At 40.9% G+C, this 27703-nt stretch overlaps 1 long non-coding RNA gene across 2 annotated transcripts; it reads left to right on the plus strand.

Moving 5' to 3' along the window:
- Positions 1-72: 72 nt before the first annotated feature.
- On the plus strand, positions 73-25435 carry LOC144691271 (uncharacterized). 2 transcript variants are annotated; one of them, XR_013579079.1, is made up of 3 exons: positions 73-526; positions 11866-11976; positions 15668-16024. It is a non-coding gene; the product is annotated as an uncharacterized LOC144691271 (long non-coding RNA). The 2 variants fall into 2 exon arrangements; XR_013579080.1 differs by lacking the exon at positions 73-526 and adding an exon at positions 25303-25435 and having other exon boundaries at positions 11786-11976; positions 15668-15917.
- Positions 25436-27703: the final 2268 nt, after the last annotated feature.

Here is a 27703-nt window from a genome sequence, read left to right on the forward strand (position 1 = left end):
ATCAAACAGACCTGGTAACATAGCAACGGCGGCGGCCTGGGCCTGGGCCTCAGGCCTCCCGGGCTCCTATTTAACTCTAATGTTGGTGAGACAGCAGCAAGAGAGCAATTCAAATGCAAAGTGTGCGGGGATAATGCAAAGTCACCCACAGTTCAAACCCTTTCCTCAAAAACAACTTGACTTTTCACCATTTAAATAGTTTAAATTTTTTTGACAGAATTCCCCAAACTCCATAGATTGGGTTTCTTTTTTTAAAAAAAACAAAACTTATAAACAGCAAGACGGGAAATTATTGCAATTTTTTAAAAAATAAAAAAGTTTTATTTTTAAAAAAAAAAGATCTGGACTTCTGACAATTCTAAATTACGTTTTTTTTTAAATCATTACTGGTCGTTGAAATGGAAAAGGTTTGCAGAGTGGGAGGATAAAATGGCAAATGAATTGCAATTGCAACCTAGGGAAGAGTGAGTTGCTTCACTTTGACAGGAGGAATAAGGAGATAGACCATTTGGTGCCTTATTGGAAGGTAAGAAACTAAATGGGGTTAAGAAACAAAGGGACCTGAGAATAAAGGTCACTACAAGGAACACATTTGTGTTGAGTTTAAAGAGTAAAAAAGAAGCGTTGGAGTTTGTTTCTAGAGGAACAAAATTTTAAAAAAAGTAGAGAGATAATGTTCAATTCATGCCACGTATGGAATAAGGCGTGCAGTCCTGGTTTCCATGCTAAAGAGTTTAGAACAAAATCTGCAAGGATGTTACCTAAAACTAGAGGATGCAATAGGATTGTGCTAATTGGGGCTCTTTTCTATTGAAAAGAGAAGTCTAAGGGGAGACCTGATAGACCTGTCCATCTGCAGACCACTCATTTAACTCCCCTCCTGAAAGCACATTGATTGACAGGAATATTATCCTGTTTTATTAAATTATTTTCTCTCTGATTTTCAACCTCTTTTGCCATTTTTTGCAACAATGGAGAGGTCTATATTTAATGCAAGTCATTGGTGTAGGTCTGCTCTGTTACTACAAACTGTTATTGTGAGTAATGTTACCACATCCCAGATCATGTATTATCACTGTACTCTATTGGCTGTAGAGTTGGAGTGTGCTGGGTGTTGAAGGTTAGGGACAAGCACCTGTTAAGTTTCTGTAATGTGAGTGGAAAGCTGGTGAGTTTAATGTCAGAGCAGACCAGCTGCTGAAGAGTTTAAAATTGGGAGGCTCACTGAGAAAAGTAATCAGTGTGTCATCTGTATGTGTGGACAAATCAAAAAACTTGTCTGAGTAAACAAAGAACATTGTTTTTTTTATTGTCCTACATTTACCGAGGGTATGCTGTGAGTGGAGCTTATATTATAAAAGTATTTGTAAGCGATCATAAGAATATAAAAAGTCACTCTGTGATCGGACACTCCCAATTGGAAGTGACGGTCACAAGGAGTCCTTCCCAGGAAATCATTTTATTAATGTTAGGAGAATTCAAAGCTACCTACCTGCCGTGTACAGAGATATGCTCCCACTTGAAGCACCAGGTCATGAAATCACATTGTAACCTCAACGTTGGTTTGATGACACTTGTGATATTGAATCTTTCAGTTTGCTGCCTGATTATCACTTCCATGTTTTCATTATTTGCTGAATTCTGCTTTTAATCTAAACCAGTTCTGATTTTAATCTGAAAATGTTTTGTTTTATTGCAATACTAGAAAGCTCCGTAGGCTAGCACACTGCTCTTTTTGTCCCTTGGTTCAAATCCAGCCCAAACTAATGGAATCGAATAGCCGAATCATTCTATCCCCTGGACTCGCTACAGGAATTCCTCAGAGCATATATTAAGCTCAGTTTTCTTCAACTGCTTTAAAAATAACCTACCCTGCTTCATAAGGTCAGAAGTTGGTGTTGTTCACTGATGATTGCACTGTGTTCTGCTCCATTTGCAGTTTCTCATAATGAAATAGCCCATGCTGGCAGGTGACAGGGTCTGGACAACATCCAGGCTTGGTGTGATAAATCTTAAGTAATATTTATGCCATACTAGTACCAGGAAATGACCATTACAACAGGAGAGAGTTTGACCACCTCACCTTGACATTCAATGGCATTACTTCTGCAAGTAACCCACCACCAACAGCATGGGCGTCACCATTGGCCAGAGACTCAACTGGAGGCTATATTAATACTGTGGTTACGGGAGCAGACCACTGACTGGTCATTCTACAGAAAATGGCTCACCTCCGGACTCCCTAAAGACTCCCCAATCTACAAAGCATTGTAGATGTGTGATGGAATGATCTCCATTTGGCTAGATGGATGAAGATGTATTAACATGCCATCCAGAACAAAGCAGTCAGCGTGACTGGAACTTCATCCACAATCTAAACATTCACCAGCCCTTCACTACCAGCCCATTGTGACTGCCGTGTGCTCTACCTATAGAATGCACTGGAGCAACTCAACATAGCTCCTGTCTTCTTTGATAGCGGCTCCCAAACGCATGACCTTTACCACCTTGAAGGACAAGAGCTTCAGGTGCAAGTGAATGTTGGACTAATACCAAATAGAACTTCCACACCAAACCGAAGGAAGACATTAACTTTCAAGATTTCTTGAACATATAAGTGATTACCAGCAAACAAATATGTTTATTATGCTCATCAGTAGAATATTCAGGAACCAAAAGGGTCACCAGTTTAGGTTATTCTTGATTGGAAGTACCTCTCAACCCCTTGAAGATCTATTGGATTCTACATTTACACGTCTATCATAGCACATTTACTTTTGCTAATAAGGTATGATGTAATGTCTTTGTCCAAAAGATGATTCAAGCCAGATTTGTTCAGCTCTGCAGTACTTCAGTTAGCTGGTCTTGGTGCAAAAGCATTAAATGTAAGGCCCCATCCCTTATTGCTTACTCAAGGTCACTTCCTGTTTTATTCCTTGCATCTATCAACACTTAACACTACACTTAGACTTGTCTATTTCATGATAACCATAGCCCTACCTTTAACTATTTTAACATACACTCCTAAAGTCATGTGATATAAGTTTAATTTATGATTCTATTGTCTAAACCCAACTTTACAGGAATTCAGTTAATTCATTGCCTCTACACCAACTGCCTCATCTTGGAATGACTGATATAAAAAATGGAAAATTTACATTTGTGAACGCTTGAGGGTGATAATTACCTCTCTCTCCCTGTGACAAATGTGATCATCTTCTGTAGTTATGGCATCACATCTGTAATTTCAGAGCAATTTTTAATTTTAGCCACTTTATCAGTTTGTGACAAAAAATTATACATGGCAGCAAGTGAGTAAAATGGTAACCTGGATCTGTGGATCCTTCAAGTCCCCACCAACAAGAAAACTAATTTTAGTGGCATTTGACTTCTTTTGCTGCAGGTAAGTTATCTTGTCAGACATTAGGACTGTTTGAAATTCTGAATATCAACCAGAAAATTGAATTACAGTGTTACTTCACTAACATGTGTGTATTACATTTATTGGGCCAGAGTTTTCTGGCATAATAATGGCATGTGAAGGACACACACCATTTTAATGTGAAAATTGTCCAGCATCTTGTGGCGAGGAATGTTTCCTTGTGAACTGCGAATCACCACAAATTGCTAAGTGATTTGACACACTTTGTGAAACTAGCATCCCACACTTAATCTCCCTTTGAGTTTCATGAAATTGCTGTAGTTATACATCAGTTTTCTATTAACCGCACAACAGAAAATTATGCCCAGTAATTTATAGCGTATGTATCCTTTTAATTACATGATTATTGTTAATGACAGCCAATCAACCTCTGTGGCCCAGAAAATGAACTATTAGAAGTGTTCTTTCAGATAATGAATTGTTGGAGACTTTGACCATGTCAAATTTTATATTTTTGCTTTCTTTTCTGCCTCTTTTCCTTTTTTTTTACAAATATGAAGTTTATAAGATTGTTATGTTTCAGGTCTGTGTCTTTAATTTAGGGTAAAATGAAGAGGGCCATGTGGTCTGTTTTTACGTTGACCTAACAACAGGCCTGGGTGACGTGGCTTTTAAAGATTAAACGGAGGCCTGGGTTGTTTGCTGGAAAGGAGGTGCAAGGTATTTGTACTTGGAGACAACAGAGCAGCATTTTTGTTTTCAGTGCTTCGACTGCTAGCCTCCAAAGTCTGAGGAAGGTGTTGAGAATGTCAGGTTGTAAAAGGTTATGGTTTAAACTGCTCATGTAATTCCGAGATAGAGTAAAATTGGGGTCTCAAGGGTAGCTAATTTATTGCCCATCCCTAGTTGCCCTTGAGAAGGTGGTGGTGAGCTGCCTTCTTTAACCACTGCAGTCCATGTAGTGTAGGTACACCCACAGTGCTGTCAGGGAGGGAGTTCCAGGATATTGACCCAGTGACAGTGAAGGAACAGCGATATATTTCCAAGTCATGGTGAGTGACTTGGAGGGGAACTTCCAGGTGGTGGTGTTCCCATATATCTGCTGCCCTTGTCCTCCTAGGTGGTAGTGGTTGTGGGTTTAGAAGGTGCTGTCGAAGGAGCCTTGGTGAATTCCTGTAGTGCAACTTGTAGATGGTACACACTGCTGCTACTGTGTGTCGGTGGTGGAGGGAGTGAATATTTGTGGATGTGCTGCCAATCAAGCGGGCTGTGTTGTCTTGGATGGTCCCAAGCTTCTTGAGTGTTGTTGCAGCTGCACTCATCCAGGCAAGAAATCAGCATTTCTACCTGGTTACAAAGCACAATGTAATTCATATTGCCATGGAGATGGGTGTTTATAGGGGAAGAGTTTAGACCATAAGACGTAAGAGCAGAAGTAGGCCATTTGGCCCATCGAGTCTGCTCCAGCATTCAATGAGATCATGGCTGATCTGATAACCCTCAACTCCATTTTCCTGCCTTTTCCCCATAACCCTTGATTCCCTTACTGATTAAAAATCTGTCTATCTCAGCCTCGAATATACTTAACGACCCAGCCTCTACAGCCCTCTGCGGTAAAGAATTCCAGATTCACTACCCTCTGAGAAAAGAAATTCCTCCTCGTCTCTGTCTTAAATGGGCGGCCTCTTACTCTGAGATTATGCCCTGTGGTCCTAGACTCTCCCACAAGGGGAAACAACCTCTCAACATCTACCCTGTCAAATCCCTAAGAATCTTATATGTTTCACTAAGGTCACCTCTCATTCTTCTAAACTCCAATGAGTACTCCAGTGAAAATTCAGACACAGGCAGTCTGCCAGGATCCAAGAGAGAGAGAGAGAGAGAGAGAGAGCAGCTAGAGGACAAAAGTCTGTATGGTTCATTGTACAGGAATGTAAGTGGGAGCTCATGCTCAGCTTGAAAAGCTGAAATTTGTGAAGATTTCAAACGCAGCAGAAAGATTCACCTAGCTGGAGCCAGAAGGAGAATTGCCATGAAAATCCCTCACCATGAAAGAAAGTTCTGGGCTTAAAAGTTATCAGAATGAAATGGAAGTAAACTTTTGAGAATTAAGAATCACTGGACTAGCTCCAGGAGAATTGAATATCCACTTAAGGGACAGTGTAAAGGATACCTATGAAGTGGGTATTTTGGGTTGTGTTAAAAGTAATGGGGGGAAATTCTGTAGTTTAAAGTATAAATGGCCTACAACAATAGTATTTAGTCAATACTGCTTTTAGTCTGTTTGTTACAGCAAAGGGCAAAATTTTCCATTTTTGAAACTGAGTGCCATGGCAGGCGGGTTCCGCGATGTGTTTCCTGCTGGTCAGAGTGGCAGGAAAACATTCCCAACTTCGTGCTCAGAACCTAATTAATTATGCATAGACGAGTATCTCTCCGAATCACACGGTGGGTTGGGAACTGATTCGACCGCCCCATCATCACCTAACGTGGTTGTAGGTCCGGGCGCCCTATTTAAACATCCCCGAGCACACACGTCTCAGTCTCTCCAGCCCAGCTGTCTCAAGGAGACCCACAGAGATGTCTGGAAGGCACAATAAGAAGGCTGCACCCCGCTTCCGCCCCGAAGCCCTCAAGGCCTTGATCCAAGGAGTGTGACAGCACAGGGATGTGCTTTGATACCAGGGTCAGCTCCAAGAAACACACCAGCCTAACCTCTCCGGCCTGGGAGGCCGTAGCAGAAGAGGTCAGTGCGGCTGGTCACTGCACCCCCATCGTCATCCAGTGCAGGAAGAGGGCATTAAAGATAGAGATGCAGCTCTTAGAGAGGTCATTCTTTTGGAAGAATTTAAAGATTCAATTCCTTCGGTAGCGAGAACTCATCTGGAGGAACAGAGGGTTCAAACGGTTAAGACAAGCAGCAGAGATACCTGATGGTTATGAGTTAGTTCATAGAGCTAAACCCTTTGTTGTCACCCTTTTAAATCAGAGAAGGATAGAAAGTGGGAATGTGAAAGGAATGTGGGTAGCCGGGGAAGAGACAGGGTAGGTGGAAATTTGCAGGAAGTTTTTTTTTCAGAATAAAACAGAAGGTGCTGAGGGTAGAAGTGACACTTGAAAATGGAGGTGTTTTAATTGTAATGAAGTTGGACACATGAAGTCAGTATGTTGGAAATTGCAGGGAAAATCTGTTGGAATTATAGGGGAGTAGAAAGGTTCTGGAAGTAAAATACTGTGAGTTCTGAGGTTCAGGCACAGGAGAAACCAGTGGTTTGTGTACAGGTGAAAGACGAAGGATCAGTGATAGGGAAAGAAGCGGGAACGTGTTCACAATTTTCCCAAGTAAATTCTGAGGAGCAGGTTGCATAAATGTTTAAAGCTTTTGTGTGTGAAGGGAAAGTCTTTCCATCTGTACAAGGTAGAGTTGGTAAAATGTTAAAATTTTAAGAGACACAGGAGCTAGTCAATCCTTAATGTTGTGGGATAGTGACATTTGCTGTTCAGAGGGATTATTGCAGGAACAGGTGATAATAGGTGGGGTTCATGGAAGTGCTAAACCTATTCCATTGTGAAATAAAGAGTAAGCGGACTTAAAGAGTAAGTGGAAAACAGGTGAGGTGATTGTTGGAGTAGAAAGAATTGCCCAATGCAGGGTTCAATTTATTTTGGGTAATGATATAGCTAGGTCACAGATGTGGGTGATGCCTATGGTGGTTGAGTAGCCTGTAAAAGTGTTTTCAACAGAGATGTTGCAGAGAGAGCATCCTGGATTGTTTCCAGATTGTGTGATAACAAGATCACAGGCTCACAGATTGAAACAAGAAGAACAGGAAGCTCAAAGGCAGAGAGAAGGTGTGAAAATCCAATTAGTTGACACTGTGTTTGATAAGGTTGTTCAGGAAGAAAGACAGGAAGACAATGCAGCTGAGGCATTTAACTCAAGGCAGTGAGTGGACTTACAGAAAAAGGATTTGCAAATAAGACAGTTATATCAGACAGCTTACTCAGAAACAGAGGTAGAATGTATTCCAGAATGTTATTACCTTAAGGGTAATGTTTAATGAGAAATTGGCGGCCTTACCATGCTTCAGCAAATGAAAGCTGGAGGGAGGTGCATCAGACTGAAATACCATTTGGATATAGAAATGAGATTCTGAGGAGAGCTCATGAAATTCTAATTGGGGGACATTTAGGAATTAGAAAGACACAGACAAAAATATAAAAACATTTTTATTGGCGTGGATTGCATAAAGATGTAATCAAATTCTGTAGAACATGTCACGCATGTCAGGTGATAGGGAAACCACAAGCAGTGATTAAGCCGGCACCTTTAATTCCCATTCCAGCATTTGAAGAACCTTTTACAAGGGTCGTGATTGACTGTGTAGGACCTAAGCTGAAAACTGAAAATCAGCAGTTACTGACAATAATGGATGTGTCTACCAGGTTTCATGAAGCAATACCTTTGAGAAATAGTACAACAAAGAAAATTGTGAAAGAATTGACTAAATTTTTTACAAGATATGGTTTACCTAAAGAAATACAATCAGGTAAGGGTTCACATTTTATGTCACAGCTGTTTAAGGAAGTAATGAACAGTTTGGAAATAAAACAATTTAAGTCAACAGCTTACCATCCTGAGGCACAAGGGGCTTTGGAAAGATCAAACTTTAAAAACTATGATGAGGGCATACAGTCAGGATTATCCACAAGATTGGGATAGGGGAGTTCTATTATTATTATTTGCTATTAGGGATGCTCCTAATGCATCAATTAGTTTTAGTCCTTTTGAACTAGTTTATGATCATGAGGTATGGGGACCACTGAAATTGATTCATGAGAAATTTGTGGGTCAAAATTGAGAAACTACTCTCCTGGATTATGTATCAAACCTCAAAGAGATATAGGACAGAGCATGTGAGTTAGCTAGGGAACATTTAAAGATATCACAGCAAGTGATTAAAGTGAAGGCAGACAGGAAAGCTACAGCTCGGAATTTTGTTGCTGGAGAGAAAGTGCTGGTCCTGTTACCAGTACCAGGTGACTCATTAAAGACAAGGTTTAGTGGGTCTTATAGGATTGAAAGGAAACTGAATGAAGTAAATTATTTAATAAATACTCCAGATAGAAGAAAAGAGCAGAGGGTGTGTTATGTAAATATGCTTAAAAAGTACTTTGACAGGGAAGAGGACCAAAAAGGAGGTGTTAGTGTTGGTAAATAATGAGAAAGAGGTAGAAATGCAGGATTCTGAAATTGATTTTCCTCTAATCAAATTGGATAATGAAGGGGGTACTTGAAAATTTGAATATAATATTGAATTACCTTCCAGACAAGTGTCAAAGTGATTTGGGGAAGCAGGTGCTGTCACACAAAGATATTTGTGGGAATAAGCTGGGGAGGACAAATTTCGCTGCACATGATGTGCGTGTAGGCGTTTCATCTTCGATAAGGCAACATCCTTATAGATTAAATCCAGCAAAGTTATCACAAGTACAGAAATAAATTGAATTCATGCTTCAAAATGATATAATTGAATCTAGTTGCAGTATCCGAAGTTCACCTATTGTATTGGCACCAAAACCGGATGGAACACAGAAACTGTTTGTGGACTATCAAAAGATGAATGCAGTGACAAAAGCGGATTCATATCCTATACCATGGCTAGAAGATTGTATTGAGGAAGTTGGACCAATAAAAATTTATCACAAAGATTGACTTGCTAAGAGGGTATTGGCAAGTACCGTTATCAGACAGAGCAAAGGAGATATCGGTTTTTGTGATGCCAGATGGACTATATCAGTTTAAAGTCATGCCATTTGGTATGAAAAATGCACCTGCAACATTTCAAAGACTGATAAATAAAGCAATTGTGGGTCTGGGTAATTGTGCTGTGTATATTGACGACTTGGTTCTTTTCAGTCAGATGTGGAAAGAGCATCTACAACATCTGGAAGAATTATTTACTCAATTACAAGAAGCCAATTTGGTGATGTAATTGGCTATAATTGAATTTGCAAAAGTGCAAGTTACGTATCCAGGCCATAGCATTGGATATGGTAAGGTGGCTCTGAGAGATGTGAAAGTCAAGGCTATCGTAGATTTCCCGGTGCCTACAACAAAACAAGAAGTTTTGAAATTTCTGGGCATGAGTGGGTTTTATTGGAAATTTGTACCAAATTTTAATAGTGTGGTTGCTCCATTGACTGAACTATTAAAAAGGAACAAGAAGTTTCAATGGATGCAGGAGTGTCAGAAGGCATTTGATAGTTTGAAAACTGTATTAACTACACCAATTTTGGCAGTGCCCAATTACGCCAAGCAATTTAAGTTTGCCATTGGTGCAAGCGATATAGGCATTGGGGCCGTACTGTTACAAGAGATGACATTGGAATTGAAAAACCGATAAGGTATTTTTCACAGAAGTTGAATGCACAACAGAGAAGATATTCAACAATCGAAAAGGAGACTGGGTTTGGTGTTAGCATTGCAGCATTTTGAAATTTATGTTGCAAATAATTCATCAGAAACCATTGTTTATACAGGCCACAATCCTTTAAAATTTCTGGACAAATTTCGAGACTGAAGTGCAAGGCTATTCAGATGGAGTTTATTACTGCAACCATTTAATCTACAGATTATATTTGTGGCAGGATGAGAAAATCTGATTGTAGATGCATTGTCGAGTGTTTGCAGCTTAAAGGAAAAATTGGACATTTAACACCTGGACACTGGACTGAAATGATTTCTGTCGATACTAAGGATTTGTATAAATATTGTTATGGTAATGCAATGATGTAATAAGTATAGGAGGTCATGTAAGATGGGTTGAGAAAATGAAGCTGTCTATTTAAATTATGCCAGCTCATTTTTTAATAAGGAGGGTGATGTCAGGAAGATATAATAATTTTTATAATGTTATTGGAATTTATTGTAGAGTAATAGTGGTGTGTGTGTGTATAGTTGTGTGTGTGTGTGAGACTTAATTGAATTAAAGGCAGCTGGTCTGACAGCTTTGTTGTATCAGAAATAGTCTAGGTTCGAAATGTTAAGTAGGTAAACATGGGGTAAGTTTTAGAATATAAAGCGTAAAGGGAACATTTGCATTTTTAAATACACCAGACTAGCTGAATTCAAAAGAGGGAGTGAAATGTTACACCTAGCCAGGAGAAGTTAAGAAACAGTGTGTTTATTTTCCCAAAAGTAAAATTGGTACTATGATAGATTTTTTTATTAGGGAGGTAAAGTTCCCCCCCTCCTCCTCCACCTCCTTGCAAAGCCTTCTTGCCCTTCTGCCTTCCATTGCTCCCCGTCCCCCCAGCCCCCTGCAATGCCCACCTGCCCCATTGCCCCCCAATGTGTCTGTTATTCTCCCCCACCTCTCCACCACCCAGTCGAGATGCTGGCCTCAGTTTGAATGTTCAGCCCTGCCTGAGTATCGTTGCACAGTGCTGACCTTCAGGAATTGGAGGCATCCACTGGGAGCAGATCAACTCTACACCCAATCCCCCGCCCGAAATGTCTCTGCTTAAATGTTCAACCCTGCCTGAATACCACTGCTGTTATGGCACGCGGATGGTAAATGCTGAGCTGCTCAAATCCCAGAAGGAAACTTGAAACAGCTGCCAAAATGTTTTTTGCAATTTGTATTGTATGAGAAACGGTTATGAAATCAGGAAATGATGTCCCTGACTACTTGTGATGATTTTATAGTAAAATAAACATTTATTTAAAGAATAAAACAAATAAGTTACACTTAAACATACAAATGGCTTCACACAGTAAACAGTACTTTAAAACAGTTCCACAAATCTTAACTTAACTACCCCCCAGAGCTAACCTTTCCCTTTTCTGTTCAGCAACTATCCTCATAGATTTTAAGATATATAGAAGTCCAGTGATATTTACCACACAGTGCCTTTGCCTTTTCCTTGGGGTGACCTCTGAGACCAACAGCAACTGGTTCTTTCAGTCTGGCCTTGTTCACACTGTCTTTGGGGAGTTCTGACCAGGTATCCGGCTGTCTTCTGGGAGATCTGACCAGCTACCCCCTCATATAGGCTTCAGTATTTCCTTAAAGCGTTCCTTCCCTTTGATCTCTATTGTTTCAAATAGTCTCTTCAGAAATGCCTTCTTCCCAGAATTGATTAAATCATTCTTTACTTTAGCTCTTAGACTTGTAAAAACAAACTTACCCTACTTTACCTCATTTCCTTACTCCTTTTTACAACCTGCATATGCTCCCTTTGAACTAAAGCAACTCAATTCAAAACTCTTCCTGTTATGGCTTTATGTAAAACTCTGATTGAAGTTCCTCTTGGTTCATTAACATATCAAAACCACTTCTCGCTGTTGACTCTAGACCCTTGCCATCACTCTAGCTCTTAATCCAATTACAGCCTGACTTCCAGTACATAAGAAGATATGCCAGGGTTATTACCAGAAGAAAAATATTACAATTTCTTGTTTTCTTGACACTGCACAGTGCTGTCCTTCAGGACAATGGAGGCACCCATTGGGAGCAGATCAACCCTACACCCCCAGCTGTGTGGCATTCCACTGGTATTGCAACGAGACTGGCACAGCGTTGTGGCAGGTAGGCTATGTACGTTGCACTCGTCTCAAAGTCGAAAGCAAGTCCGACTGCCGCACGCCACTCTTTTTCAAACGTGATTCAGACCGGCGTGACTTCCCGCTAGCGTGCTGCAAGATTGGAAGGTGCCACTTGATTGGGACGAGCAGCATATTTAATGAGCAGTCATGAGATGGTAATAAATGCAAATGATATTCACGGCACGGACACCCGACCTTTTGTGCATTATCCCGCCATCGGGAGAATTGCAATCTGTTTTCACGCCAGCGGGATTCTGGGGTTTTTTTGGCTCTCGCTAGATTTTCTGCTCCCACCCACCACAAAACCCACCTCAGGCAGGATGGAAAAATTACGCCCAAAGTCTCAAAACGTGAAATCTAGTCATGTCATCCTTTCAGCTATTAACTAGGTGTTCAAATTTCTTTTTAAAAGTTACTGGTCTCTACTAGGTTTGTAAAACTTTTAATTCAATTTTTCCTTTTTTTTATTTCTATTTCTGTAACTAAATTCATTCATACCTTTAACCTCCTTCTCAGCCCCTGTTTATCTCTTAATCCTTAACTCACATTGGACCAATAGTATATCCCCTGAACCAATCATACACCCATGTCCCAGCCCTCATCGCGCTGTTATCACTTCACACTTCAAACAACTCTGGGCAAAAGCTTTTGAGCTGAAGGGCGCAGGAGAAAGTCAAAATAATCAGGCCCAACTTGCGCTGGCATCCTCTAGCAAACTGTGGCCCACTAAAGTTGATGCTCTGACTGATATTTGAAGCAGTTTTGCCAATGATGGATAGATTTAAATTTCTGTGGGTTCCGACAGGGAAGAGCAAGTCATTAGAGAAAACAAGAATATTATTTAATCGTAAATAATTAAGTATAAAATTAAATATATATATTAAAATGATGTGGAAATAAAGGTAGAACAGAATAATGTTTTAAAAACATTATTATTTAAAGTTTGAAGACCTCAAGTATTGCTCATGATAAATTGCCTGATAGAATGGCTGGATTTCGTGGTCAGTGGTGGAGGAAAGTCACTAGTCATTTGTTGCACATGAACTTGCTCATACTGGAAATTGTGGTTTAGCAATCAAAACCAGCGGATATGGGACCTGTGTGAATAGGGTAAACAATGGTGTAAATCCTTAACCAATCAGATTAAAGAATCCTTATTAGGACAAGCCAAGTGTAAGCCACTAGTGTCAAGCACAATATTTAAGTCCGTGTCAAATTATGTACAGAAAATGAAAGAAAGATGGGATTAAGAGAAAGTGGGCAAAAGAAAAAAATGGAAAAAACACTTTTTCTAAATCTCCAATAATAATTAAAATCTTAAGGAATGAGACTGGACACTTATAAAATTTAATTTTCAGTGCTAGAGTGGTTGTTTGGCACTAATTAAGACTTTATCAACCTGTTAAAAATGCACTTGCACTTGAATAGATAACTTTTTCTGTTACATTTAGTGGATTCCTATCATTTATGCGGTCTCAATTTTCTCTGCCAAGTGAGGAGTGCAGAGCCAGGAAAATTCCTGGCTCAGCAAACCCAACTTGGGGGAAAGCCCCCAGATAGACAGATTTTCATTCCAGGGGTGGATGGGGGATGTGGTTGCGAATGATAATAGGATTTGGGACCATTGCCCCAGGAAAGAGTTCGGAGGCAGCCACAGGCGCTCCCGGGTGCAGAGGCAGGCTGTGTGAAAGGCCTGCCTTAGTGTTCCGGGACTTTGCCGCAGCTGTTGGAAAAACAATAGAACAAAAACCAGCCCTCCAGCCCTCATACCTCACACCCTCTCACTCCCCCTACACACTACCCATGCCCTATACATGCCAAACCATGCCACCTCATGCCCGGCCACCCATATGGCCCCTCATACCACCCATGCCAACCTATGCCCCTTTACCCACCCCCATGGCCCCTCATACCTCCATACAAAATTATGCTCCTCGACCAACATGTCTATTTATTGCCCTTTTGTCAACCCATCCTTTGTTCTTCCGCCATCCATGCCAACTCACCCAATATCCACCATAGGCAGACCTCTGAAAATAAAATAAAGTTCTAAGTGTCTACTGATGACTTCACTATTTACAAAAACATTCTCGTAAAAACACATTTCTCTTCCTAACAGCACTATGGGTGTTTGTACAACACCTAGACTGCAGCAGTTCAAGAAGGCAGCACACCGCCATCTTCTCAAGGGCAATTAGGGATAGATAATAAATGCTGGCCTAGCCAGTGACACCAACATCCCATGAGCAAATAAAGAAAAAACTTCACTTACATTCTTTCAAGTGCCTAATCCTGTATAAAAACAAACATTTGCATTCATAGCCCCACATCAAAGACTTAGAACCACTTGGAGCTGTCAGTTAGATTGTGAACTGACAGTCACCCCACCGTGATAATGATAGGTTATGGAATCAGTCATGCTGCACAATTCCTATACTGATAACCCTCAGGCTTATGTCAACAGACAGAGTGAAATAGTAAGCACTGATTTTAACTGCAGACTGCTTTTTTTTAAAAAAAGACCAGAGATTTAACTGCCTTGACAGCTTAACAGTTCCAATGAATTTATCCAATTTTTGTGCACATTCATATCTACTTCAAACAATTGCAAAGGGCACTTGCCCTCTCCAAAAGCGTACGTTACCTCTCCAAAAGGTTACCCTACTTCTTCAAAGAACTCCGTCAGCTTTAGACCTTCTCCCGAAAGGACTAAAGCCCACAAGTCATGTTTTGGATATCCCAGTTATGAAAATTGGATCTGGATCTGTTTGTAGGCAGCTGCACTTTTACATGTGCAGCTGCCTCCGTGAATCACAGATGTGCAAACTACAACCCGCACTTGTTTCACACACCTCACTCCGCCAGTGAAAATGGTGGGTGCCAGGTCTGGGGGCAGGACTTCTGGAATTGGGTCATTTTGCTAGTTAAGACCCTCTCTGGCTTTACGAAAATTCAGACAGAGTCTCAACAAGATACTGTTTTCTGGAGAAGACAATTCGGACAGCAACTTACTGATTTCCACCTTTAACTACACATTCTAATCTCATTTACTGATATATTGCACAAAGTATTCTACTGCTAACAGTTGCAATGCACTTAGCATATCTCTTCAAGATCACGTAGATTAAATGCTGTAAATCCCTAGGTCAATCGGGGAATAATTTTTAGATAGATGTTTGAGGTTGAGAGCTGTCTGTAAATTTTTAGCTCGAGCTCAGCAGAAACCAACATGAATTGACTGTCTCTGCTATACTCCAATGCTTGCAAAATATGACAGACATATATTGAATTCAAGAATTATAGATAAATGTTATAATTGAGCAGTTCTTTTTTTTTTTAGCTTTTATTGCATGAGTTGAAGGGTTAAAAATAGAGGCCAGCCACACATACAGAACTCTTTGGGCCCTTTGAGCTCCATGTTAGTAGCTTAAGATATTAAACAAGCTAATTCAATTCCTACCTTGTGACTCAACCATCTATAATGCTTCATATTAGCAATTTACAATACTTTCAGTGAGCTATGCATTGCAAATAAGATGCTATTAGCAAAAATGCTTTTTAAAAACAGCATATTGCACAATTTGAACATTTGGGAGTAAGATATTAATTCAGCATAGGAGCTCTTATAAATATTATCTATTCAAACTAAATTTGCTTTTTATGTATCATTACAGTTTAATTTCACCTATGTCGAATCAACAAAGCACTCAGATGTTAGCTGGCTTTGGTAAAGGCTGCAGCACCAACACGATACTCACTGACCAGGCCAAGGATATGACTGTGCTCAGGGACCAACCTTATAGGACAAATATTTCAAAGGAAGTAGAGCCTGTGAGCCATCTTGGTGCCAGACCTATGCACAAAAGTACACTGATACTGGAAAAAAGACCTGCTGTAACAGATTACACAAGCTGCTATAAGCAAGTAAGCTCCCTGATAGCCTTTTCATGAATTTACAAATAAATGTTGGTTGCCTATAATAAACATAGCATTTAATGTTCTTGGTCAGAACTGTTTCTGCCTTAACACATTTTGTTTTCAGTTCAAATCATTTTTTTCAATTCTCTTTTTTTTACCTCCTATTTTCTCTCCACAGCCCTTGGTGCCAACACTGTGAACACTACTTTCAATGAGGTATATTGTTCAACCCATGAGATTGCAACATTGATTATTTCTACAGCACCATTCTCTTTCCATAAGTGAGCATTTAAAATGTGCTCAGTGTTTAAATTTTAGTCTCTATTTTTCCTTCGGCCACACACTACAGAGAATCCGATGTCACACACAGTCATCACCCTTGCATCACACTGCCACTCATGAATAGGGAACTAAAATTGACCTATTTATAGATCCATGAGAACAAATACCAAACCCCTTTTTTCCTAATGTTGGTGCTACTTTAGTAAACCATGATGTAACTATTCTCTACAGCACCTTATTCTGAGCTGAAGATGGGCGGAGGTAATGTTTTCACCCCTGTTTGCAGTCTGTTTATCTGCAAACAATATATTTCAAAAAGTAATGAATAGATTTCAACAAAACCTGGTACACAAATCGAAAGAGGGAGAGAGAGAGAGGGCACAATTTTCCAGACCCCTCCCCCCCCGCCCAACGGCAGCTTTAATGGCGGGGAAACAATGTGGCGGGAGCGGAAAAGTCGGTTTCCCGCCGGCATAAAATGATGGTGGGAACGTGCGCTCGTGACTGTCGTGGCAGATCACCAGGCCGGCATGAATTCCGTTTTGCATCTCGTTAATGGGATGTAGATGAAGGCCCCGACCAGAATCGTCATCCATCCGATTTTCCATGCCGCCAGTGGGTTTTCACGCCGGTGCGGAATGCGCCTGGACCACCGTGGTGTCCAAATGACGGACTTACCTGCAAGAAGGCCTGGGGCAGCTCGCGGAGATTGGAAGGGAAGATGGAGGCCTCCAGCGACTGGACACTGGAACACCACGTGCAGCAGTGGATGAATGGAGCATTTGCATTGTGGATCTTCTGAGTTCAGGATTTTCCAGGAGATGGATCTTCTATCTGCTACGGTGGGTCGGTTGATGTCCAGGCACCTTTTCAATATGGTGCCTGGATATGATGGCGGGGCATGATCCATCTAGCCGCCCTACCGTGCAAAATGTTGGGAAACCCGTGACTGCGTAATTAATTAGGCCAGTGTCGTGCGGTACGCCGCAAATTCCCAGCGGCTTCCGTGGCAGGAAACTCTCCACATTCCCACCCCCACCATGGGACTTAGTCCTGGAATGGAAAATTCCATCCAGAGAGTCTAACACATGACTGACTCATGGAAGTCATACGTCATCATCTGCGTCATACATTAGCATATCCATTCCTTTAACCCTTACACGACACATGACTTTTGATTGTTTTTATTTATTCATTCATGGGAGGTGGGCATCGCTAGCTAGGCCAGCATTTATTGCCCATCCTTAATTTCCCTTGTTCAGAGGGCATTTAAAAGTCAGCCACATTTCTGCAGATCTCTGGAGTCACATGTAGTCCAGACCAGGTAAGGACAGCAGATTTCCCTCCCTAAAAGATATTACATAGAAAATAGGAGCAAGAGTAGGCCATTCGGCCCCTTGAGCCTGCTGCGCCATTCATTATGATCATGGCTGATCATCCAACTCAATAGCCTGCTCCCACTTTTTACCTATATCTTTTGATCCCTTTTGCCCCAAGAGCTATATCTAACTCCTTCTTGAAAACATACAATGTTTTGGTCTCAACTACTTTCTGTGGTAGCAAATTCCACAGGCTCACTACTCTCTGGGTGAAGAAATATCTCCTTTTCTCAGTCCTAAATAATCTACCCCGTATCCTCAGACTGTGACCCCTGGTGACCCCCACCATCGGGAACATCCTTCCTACATCTACCCTGCCTAGTCTTGTTAGAATTTTAGAGGTTTCTATGAGATCCCCCCTCATTCTTCTGAACTCTAGCGAATATAATCCTAACCGACTCAATCTCTCCTCATATGTCAGTCCTGGCATCCCAGGAATCAGTCTGGTAAACCTTCGCTGCACTCCCTCTATAGCAAGAACATCCTTCCTCAGATAAGGAGACCAAAACTGCACACAATATTAGTGTACCGAGATGGGTTTTTACAACAATCAGCAATGGTTTTGTGGTTTTGTGGTCATCATCAGACCTCTAATTCCAGATTTTTATTGAATTCTAATTTCACCATCTGCCGTGCTGGGATTCAAACCCTGGTCCCCAGAACATTACCCTGGGTCTTTGGAATAGTAGTCCAGTGACAATACCACTACGCCGCCACCTCCCCAAACTGATTTATTTGGGGTAAGGGGCCAGATTTCCCATTTTATCTGGGGCTATGAACAGGAGAGCAGGCTGAAAAATTTGGTGGGGGCGTCACTCAGTTTAATGCCACTACCATTTCTGGCTGAAGGTGAAATTGCCCAGCCTAATCTTTTTAGATGACTGCACTCACATGCAGTGTTAAAGGCATGATGAAATCATCTGACCTATTTTGTGCCATTTCCACCTCAATTGCACTCAATGGTTATCACATCCACATAAAAGAAGATTTCAAGTTCTTTGACACTAGGGAAAAGGTCAAGGGAAATTTGAAGAGCTGAGCACATAAACTTCAACTGCCTTATTATTCTCAGCTTTTCTACCATCTGCTGTGAGACAACCATTCCCCATGTTTCACACGGGGCACAATAAGTTTTCATGGGCAATTCCATTTTTGGAAGAAGTGCAATGGAAGAGGCCAGGCTGGTGGGGCTGCACAATAGCAGAATGATACCCACCTACTTACCCATACCAACAGATTCAAGTATACATATAGAGACACGCCTATTTGTATTTAGCTGAGAAGAAGTACTTGGACAGATTTGGCTTTAGGTAGAAACCTAGCACAATGTTGTGCCACATGCTACAGCCCACACCCATAGTATAAATTATTCTTCCAGTGGAAATTAGGATCACCAACTCTCCTTAATTTCTGTGCCATAAGTTAAGTGCTTGATGTCATGGGAATATCTGTGATGTTAATCAAATATCTATGTACAGATGCATGAAGCAAGCCATTGATACATTATTATTCTCTAGAGCTAGCCTTAATTAGCTTTTCCATGGATAACCAGCACCAATGTTACAGTGTATTGCCATTTTACCCAGTAGCAGGATTCCACAGACCCAAAGTGTCAGGGATGGCACCCACAAGGCCATGTACATTAATGAGAATTAATGGTTGTCAACTTTCCCGGATTTTCCTGATGTCTCCTGGAATTAAAGATTAATCTCCTGAACAGTCTTGCAAGCAACTTAGGGTAATATCATTGAGGCATTCTCTCTTTGCTCCAATTGTCCTCATAGCAAAGAGCAGGGGCATAACACCCCCGAGGTGCCATCCAGTCCTGGTGCACATGTGCTCTAATCGATAAAAACCTTGAGATACAGCGGTTTTGGAAGTGCAGATGATTGTGGATATTGTACTCACCAATATTAATGATTACTGTGAGAATTGATGTGTTGGGCAGCCAATGCTGAGTGTGTGGGTGCATGCTAATTAGAGGCAGGAGGCCATGTGATGAAAACTCCCATAAGGGGGTCCAACAAATAACTCTAATAGCATTGTCTTCATGGGAAGCTTGTTTGTGACAACAATCCACCATCCTGCAACTGAGTGGTCATTTCCTTGGAAGCTGCCATAGTGTCTTCATTTTAATGGACTCTGCAGTGCTACTGCTGCGTTTTTTCTATTCATTCCGGGGATGTGGGCAGCACTGGCTGGGCCATTTATTGTCCATCCCTAATTGCCCTTGAGATGGTGGTAGTGAGCTGCCTTCTTGGATCACTGCAGTCCATGGCAAGACAAATCTCTGGGTGAAAGGTCATTGACCTGAAACGTTAACTCTTTTTCTCTCCACGGATGCTGCCTGACCTGCTGAGCGTTTCCAGCAATTTTGCTTTTACCTAAGTCTCTGGATGACTCTACAGAGACAAGACTAGTGTTTACAGTCTTAGCTGATGACATTGGCGTGGTTTCTATAATCCCAGGTGAACTGCACTAAAATGATATCCAGTCATCAACTAGAACGATCATTCACCACATTATAGCTGAAAAGACACTTCAGAGCCTTGGACCAGCAGCATAATCCTGAATATGGCATGGGGCCTTAAAGATTGTCATTGTATTCGACATGATGTACAACATTGCCCTTGCACTTTACTCAGGCATCAACAAGAGAAACAGAATCCTGAAGTAGTGGAGATTTAACCTGCTTCCAATACAAGAAACACTCATGCTAATCCAATATGGAAAATTCTTGACTACTACAGCTGGCCATTGCAAGAACAATCTTCACCTTTCTCACCACAAATATGCCATGATCTGTAGACCCTTGTTTGTGACAATGACATACACAACTTCTATTCTTGCTGCAGATCCATGCCAGAATTAGGCACAGATGAATGACTCCAGCTCAGCATTCCATTCCCCCAGCTGCCACACTCAATTGACCCATGCAGGGAGATTCATTACAGTACCATTGCTGCAAATAGCCACTTTCCGATCTATATTACCCAATGGTTTGCGGGCAGGTTGAGAAGGTTGCAGTGCTGGTTGACTTGTAAATGGTGTTTGGGTCCTAACAACATTCCATGATCCTTATTTCAATTTGTGATTTTAAACTTTCATCATCCTTGTGTGAGAGCGCTGGCCATGTAAACCATGACCCACCAATGATCACCACAGGTGAACATCTGGGAGTAATTTGTATCAGAGATGTACATGGTAACTCGTGGGTTGATGCAGAAGATGTGAGTAGGGTTCTCAATGAGTACTTTGTCTCTGTCTTCACTAAGGAGAGGGATGATGCAGACATTCTAGTTAAAGAGGAGGAATGTGAAATATTAGATACCATAAGCATAGTGAGAGAGGAAGTACTGGAGGGACTGACATCCTAGAAAGTGGATAAATCTCTAAGGCCAGATGGATTGTATCCCAGGCTGTTGAAGGAGGCGAGGGAGGAAATAGCGAATGCTCTGAAGATCATTTTCCAACCCTCACTAGATACAGATGAGGCCCCAAAGGATTGGAGGTCTCTGAACATTGTAGCATTATTTAAAAAGGGTATGAGGGATAGGCCAGAAAATTATAGGCCGGTCAGTCTGACTTCAGTGGTGGACAAATTATTGAAAACAATACTGAGGGACAGGATAATCTGTCACTTAGAAAGGCACAGATTGATCGGGGATAGCATGGTTTTGCTAGGGGAAGATCGTGTCTTACTAATTTAATAGAATTTTTTGAGGAAGTAACAAGGAGGATTGATGGGGGTAGTGCAGTGGATGTTGTCTACATGGATTTCAGTAAAGCATTTGACAAGGTCCCACATGGCAGACTGGTCAGGAAAGTGAGATCTCATGGGATACAGGGGAAGGTGGCAGATTGGATCCAAAATTGGCTCAGTGACAGGAAACAAAGGGTAATGGTCGATGGATGTTTTTGCGAATGGAAAGCAGTTTACAGTAGTGTTCCAAAGGGCTCAGTGTTGGGACCCTTGCTGTTTGTTGTATATATTAATGATTTAGACTTAAATGTGGGAGGCATGATTGGGAATTTGCAGATCACACAAAAATTGGCCGTGTAGTTGATAGTGAAGAGGATTGCTGTCGACTCCAGAATTATATCAATGATTTGGCTGAGCAGGCGGAGAACTGGAAAATGGAATTCAATCCAGAAAAGTGTGAGGTAATGCGTTTGGGGAGGACAAACAAAGCAAGGGAATACACAATAAATAGGAAGTTATTGAGAGGGGTTGAGGAAGTGAAAGACCTTGGAGTGCATGTCCACAGGTCCCTGAAGGTGGCAGGACAGGTGGACAAGGTGGTAACGAAAGCATAAGGAATGCTACCCTTTATTGGGCAAGGTATTGAATACAAAAGCAGGGATGTAATGATGGAACTGTATAAAATGCTGGTTAGGCCACAGTTGGAATTTTGTGTACAGTTCTGGTCACCACATTACAGGAAGGACATAATTGGTCTGGAGAGAGTGCAGAGGAGATTTACAAGAATGTTAACAGGGCTTGAAAATTGCAGATATGAGTAGAGACTGAATAGGCTGGGGTTGTTTTCCTTAGAATGGAGGAGGCCGAGGGGTGACCTAATTGAGATGTACAAAATTATGAGGGGCCTAGATAGGACAGGCAGTAAAGACTTGTTTCCACTAGCTGAGGGCTCAATTACCATGGGACATAGATTTAAGGTGATTGGTAGAAAGATTAGAGGAGACACGAGGAAAAACTTTTTCACCCAGAGGGTGGTGGGTGTCTGGAATTCACTGCCTAAGTGGGTGGTTGAGACTGAAATGCTCAACTCATTTAAAAGGCACCTGGATCTGCATCTGAAGCGCTGTAACCTGCAAGGCTACGGACCAGGGGCTGGAAAGTGGGATTAAAATGAGCAGTGTTATGGCACAGCGGATGGTAAATGCTAAGCTGCTCAAATCCCAGAGGGAAACTTGAAATAACTGCCACAACTGTTTTGCAATTTCTATTTTTATTTCGAGATGCGTGCCTGGAATTCAGTCGTAATAAGTCCCCAAATCTTAGGCCTGAATCTTCTGGTTGGCGTGCGGGGGCAGGCCCCACTCGCCATCATGTAAAATGACGCCCGGTGACATCGGGCGTACATCCTGACGTCACCGCGCATTATTCCAGTCTTCAGTTCAGTGGGCACACACCAGTGTCAGCTGTGCACCCGCCGAACTGTCAAAGGCCCATTAAGGCCATTTAAGTAGCAATTGAAATAATTAACAGGGCTGCCCGTCCAACCTTAAGGTTGGCGGGGGGCAGGCAAAGAGCCCAGGTGGCCTTCACATTTTTCATGGAACCTCATCCACGGGCAGGATGAGGTTTCATGAAGGGCTTTTAAATGTAATAAAAATTTTTGTTAAAATTCATTGACATGTCACAGCTCATGTGACACTGTCGCACGAGGGGTCATGTCTGAATAATGTTTTTTTTCTTTATTTCAATTTTTCATAAGCAAAGTAATCTACCTGAGGCAGCTCTTTGCCTCAGGAAGATTCCTGCATTCTTTCGCGCACATGCGTGAAAGAGCGCAGGCTCTGACTCTCCCTCCTCCCCCTACCCGCGCTGGGAGTGCTCAGCACCTCTGGGTGTGTGTTACGCTGGCTCACTCACGTAAAATGGCAGCGTGCGGCCGATCATGGGCGGCAATTAGCTGCACGGCAGCCCACTCCTGCCCAGCCCGCCCAACAGGGAGAAAATTCTTCCCTAGAGTTTTTTTACAAAATTAAATTACACATTTATTAATAAAATAAATAATTTTAAGCCCATACATAGGTCTACAAATTACTACTATGATAACTCCTAGCTCCCCTAATTAATCTGACTCCCAGTTGTACCTCCATTAAGGCATCAGTAAAAACAAAATAGATTTTAACAGACACAGGCAAAGCACACAATACCCTGGACAGGAATATTCACAGTGAATTCTCTTATCTTTCATCCCTATAGCCAGCAGCTTGGTACATAGAGGCTGGAGGCTTTTCGCACTTGTTAGATCTTAGAATTCCTCCTCCTTACACATAACCTCATCTCCTTTATACATGTTTCTCCCTTTTAAATGTAAATCCCATTGTTCCAATATGTCTTTGGGCTTTACCTTTCCAATAATAAAATTCTTCCATAGTACCAAGTTTATCCGTAAGCTTTGGGAAAAATAAACACACTGGGCAGAATTTTACGGCCCTGTTTCGGCAGGGATGGGGCGGTAAAATGCGGCGAGCCATTATAAACGCCATTGACTTCAGCAGGAACGTAAAATCCCGCTGTCGTAAAATTCTGCCCACGGTTTAGCTTCTGGCTAAGTGTAACATTTCACCCTCACTTTTGAAATTCAAACTACTCTGGTTTTCTAAAAATGCAAATTTTCCTTTACACCTCACAATCGAAAACTTCAGCCATGTTTACTTATTTAGCATTTCAAACCTAGCTTCTCTTCTGATACATCAAAGCTTTCAGACCAGCTGTCTTTAATTCAATTAAGCCCAACACACACACACAGAGACTAACCAGACCCCATTATTCCTACTTTACAATAAATCCCAATAACATTATGAAAATTATTATATTTTGATGACAGCGGCTGGTTTTTTTTCTCTTTTTGGCTGGTGCAGACATGATGGGCTGAATGGCCCCCTTTTGCACTGTAACCTTTTTATGGTTTCTACTTTATCTGCATTTGTTCAGATTGATAAATGGGGCAATCGGCAGACAAAAATCAGACCCTTGTTCTGAAAGTGGAATCTAAAAAGTCTAGCTTTAAGCAGCATAGCAAATGATGTCTCCTGTCTGTGTACCTGCTGTGTGGTTTACAGGTCTGTAGCAGTAACATTGTACAAGTGGCATAAATGAGCAGAATTTGTGGTACTGGGCATACTCCACAAGTACATCAAATTAATCAAGCTGTGTGATAGGGTAGCATAAAGCTCCTGCTCCACCACCACTGCAAGGTAGGAAAGTTTGGATGACATGTTGACGGTGTATATTGGGCACAAGACCTCTGCTGTCAGCTCACCATTATCCCAATGCCTGTGCTGCTATTAAATGGGAGTAGAATGTTTACATTTATACATTTTATTTCTTGCATTATTGCTGGTAGATCTGTGGTGCTACTCAGGTAGGTTAGAACAGTGTTGTTCTTGATTGTCTCTGCCATTTTTGTATTTTTTTTCTGTATCTCCTTTTTATTCTGTCTGCTTCTTAGTCTCTCTATCTCCTGATCTGATCCTCTCTGTGTGATCTTATTCTGCTTGTTATTTTGTGTATCGTGGGCAGGTGGTTAAGCTAAGCACATAGAATGTATTTCGAGTTTGCCCTTCCTCTTTGCCGCTGTCAGTCACACCATTTGATCCATGATCATTGCTATGCCACATCTCCATGAGTTGTATTCCTATTTCCACACGAGCCTCCCTCATTATCCCCTCTCCCCTCCTCCTTCCACCCCAGTGCCTTGTGTCCCATCATGATCACTACATTCTCCACTGGCCCTTTAGCCCCTGTCCCTTTTCACTTGTCCCAGTCTCGCCCAACGGCCTGGACTGTTTCTGACAGCCAGCCTTGTTTCCCGCGTACTCTCTTGTCATTTGGCTCCATTACACCACTCTCCAAAAGTTAAAAAGAATCCTGAGCTGTGAAACATGTTTTTAATATTTTAAAAGCAGACAAAGTGACTGAATGTTCTTTTAGATTTTTCATTTTGACTTATATATTTCACTTCTTTTGCTAGTTTTATACTAGTCAGAGAATTCAACCTATAATCAAATATTCTGGTTACCCTGATGAGATAAAACACCTTGGTATGAACACAGATGAAAAGGAACATCTAACCACACACAGAGAAACCTTTTATCTAAAGGAAATTATACCAGTAAGTTATGGAACTTGTTTAATACATAAAATGGTTGTGCTTATATTTTTGTATATTCTACCATTTGGAATTACTTGTTGGGTTCCGCTCCAGCTTTACTTTTTAAATAAATTTATATTTTAAAACAAATGTTATTTTCTGTATAAGCTCTGATTTAATAATTATATGTTTTTTATGATTCATACCCGAACATTACCAGTGAAAATATTAATAAAAATGCTATAAAGTCTAACTCATATATATGCACTGGGCAATCGTAAACTTTCTTGTTAATTTAAAGATAGAGCGATACTTTCCAATATTAATTTAAAGAACATTATGTGTCCGTCCCTCTCTTAATCTATTTAATTAAAAAAATTTGCATCAGCATGCAATTCCTCTCTGCACCAATTGACTTTGTGTGTCAAATGTTTGTTGCATTTTTAATGCCAGCTTTTTCCCATTATAATTTCCTATTTGTACATTTGTTATTTGCTTATGTAAACTTATCACGCAGTAATTACATAATCTGGCCATTTAGTAATTTTGTGCTCAGTCTGTGAACATCTTCATGAAATCTCTCATAAAAAGTCATTGCCTCTGTCATATTATTTTACTTTCCTGTAATTTTAGGTTTTAAGTCTTAGGTTTATTTTCTCTATTTAATTGCACTCGATCTTGATTTCCCTGCGAATAATACTATGGAAGGTCATATAATCCAAGTCTCTAATTCGAAATTTAACACTCCTGTTCCTTTCTGTGAGCCATACAGTGCATTTATTTTATAATAATGCTATAAGGAATTGTTGTGTCCTCGTGTCTCAGTTATACTCAGCAAACCCAGAAAATGAATAAGCAAAACTTTCATGGAATTATCTATTCTTAACACTCTGATTTGGTGGGGAAAAGAGTTATCCTTAGAAACACAAGTTTCTTCACCGTTCATTAACAGATTTAAAATTGGTGTAAAAGCAGGACACAGCTAGTGGAATGTTATATCTAGGGATCATAATCATAGAATTTATGATACTGGTTAAATGAAACCAGAGGAAAAAAGATCACAGAAAAGATTGTGAGAATGTTTTACCACTGCCCCAGAGGGTCATAGGTGCAAAACCAAAGGAGTTTTAAAGATAACCAACCTACTGGGTAAGTAAGGTTATTAAAGTATTTTAAAAATGGTTAAAGAGATAAAACAGACTTGATTAGCCAAATTGCCCACTCCATTCATGGGCGTCACTGGATAGGCCCATCCCTAGTTGCCCTTGGGAAGGTGGTGGTGAGCTGCCTTCTTGAACCACTGCAGTCCATATGGTGTAAGTACACCCACAGTGCTGTTAAGGAGGGAGTTCCAGGATTTTGATCCAGTGACAGTGAAGTAACAGCGATACATTTCCACGTCAGGGTGGTGTGTGGCTTGGAGTCCATTTGGGGTGTTCCCATGCACCTGCTGCCCTTGTCCTTCTAGGTGGTAGAGGTCATGGGTTTGGAAGGTGCTGTCGAAGGAGCCTTGGTGAATTCCTGCAGTTGCTACATGAGTCACCTGGAAAAAAGAAATAAGGTGAAGCTTGTGGTACAGCAGTGCAGGCAGGAATTTTAAAATCTGACTGATGTATTTATAGGGTCTCCCTAGCGAGAATATTTAATTTTTTATTTGTTTTCTCTCTAATTTTTAATGTTTTCAATATAGCCTCCAATTTTTAAAAAATTGCATCTAGTAGTTAGTATCAGGTTTTATTGGTTAAAGCCAATGTTAGGCTTAATTTTAAATATATCTTTGATAGATTCCTTTAAGATTTATTTTTCTAATTTGTGTATCTTGGAAGTACAACTTTCAAACAATTATTAAAATTCCTTTTACATCTAAAAGCGCAGCATTCTGAGCAAAGCAGTTGCTGAAAATCGAACAAGAGGTACACGGGGCCTAGCAATGAAAGAAATAACCAACCCTACAAGTTGCAGTCAAAGTTACTCCACTTCTTATTCTTCAATGCTTGATATCCAATACCAGCGTCCACCTTGTGCTAATATTCCCGAATATCATCCAAAGAGGCACACCCACAACATCATTACTGGTATGTGTGTGCTTTCTTCTGATTTGTGTCTTTAATCTTTAAGACAGCAAGTTTAATAGCTGCTCGGAAAAACAAAATTCCAATTTAAATATTAGCCTAAAAATTACTGTTTGAGCTATAAGTGCAATTAGAGTGTGAACTTGCTACTGCAAAGGCTAGTTGCGGTGAATAGCTTAGATGCATTTGAGAGAAAACGAGATTAGGTA

Source organism: Cetorhinus maximus, chromosome 15, assembly GCF_964194155.1.
Source record: "Cetorhinus maximus chromosome 15, sCetMax3.hap1.1, whole genome shotgun sequence".
Classification (NCBI taxonomy): Eukaryota; Metazoa; Chordata; class Chondrichthyes; order Lamniformes; family Cetorhinidae; genus Cetorhinus; species Cetorhinus maximus.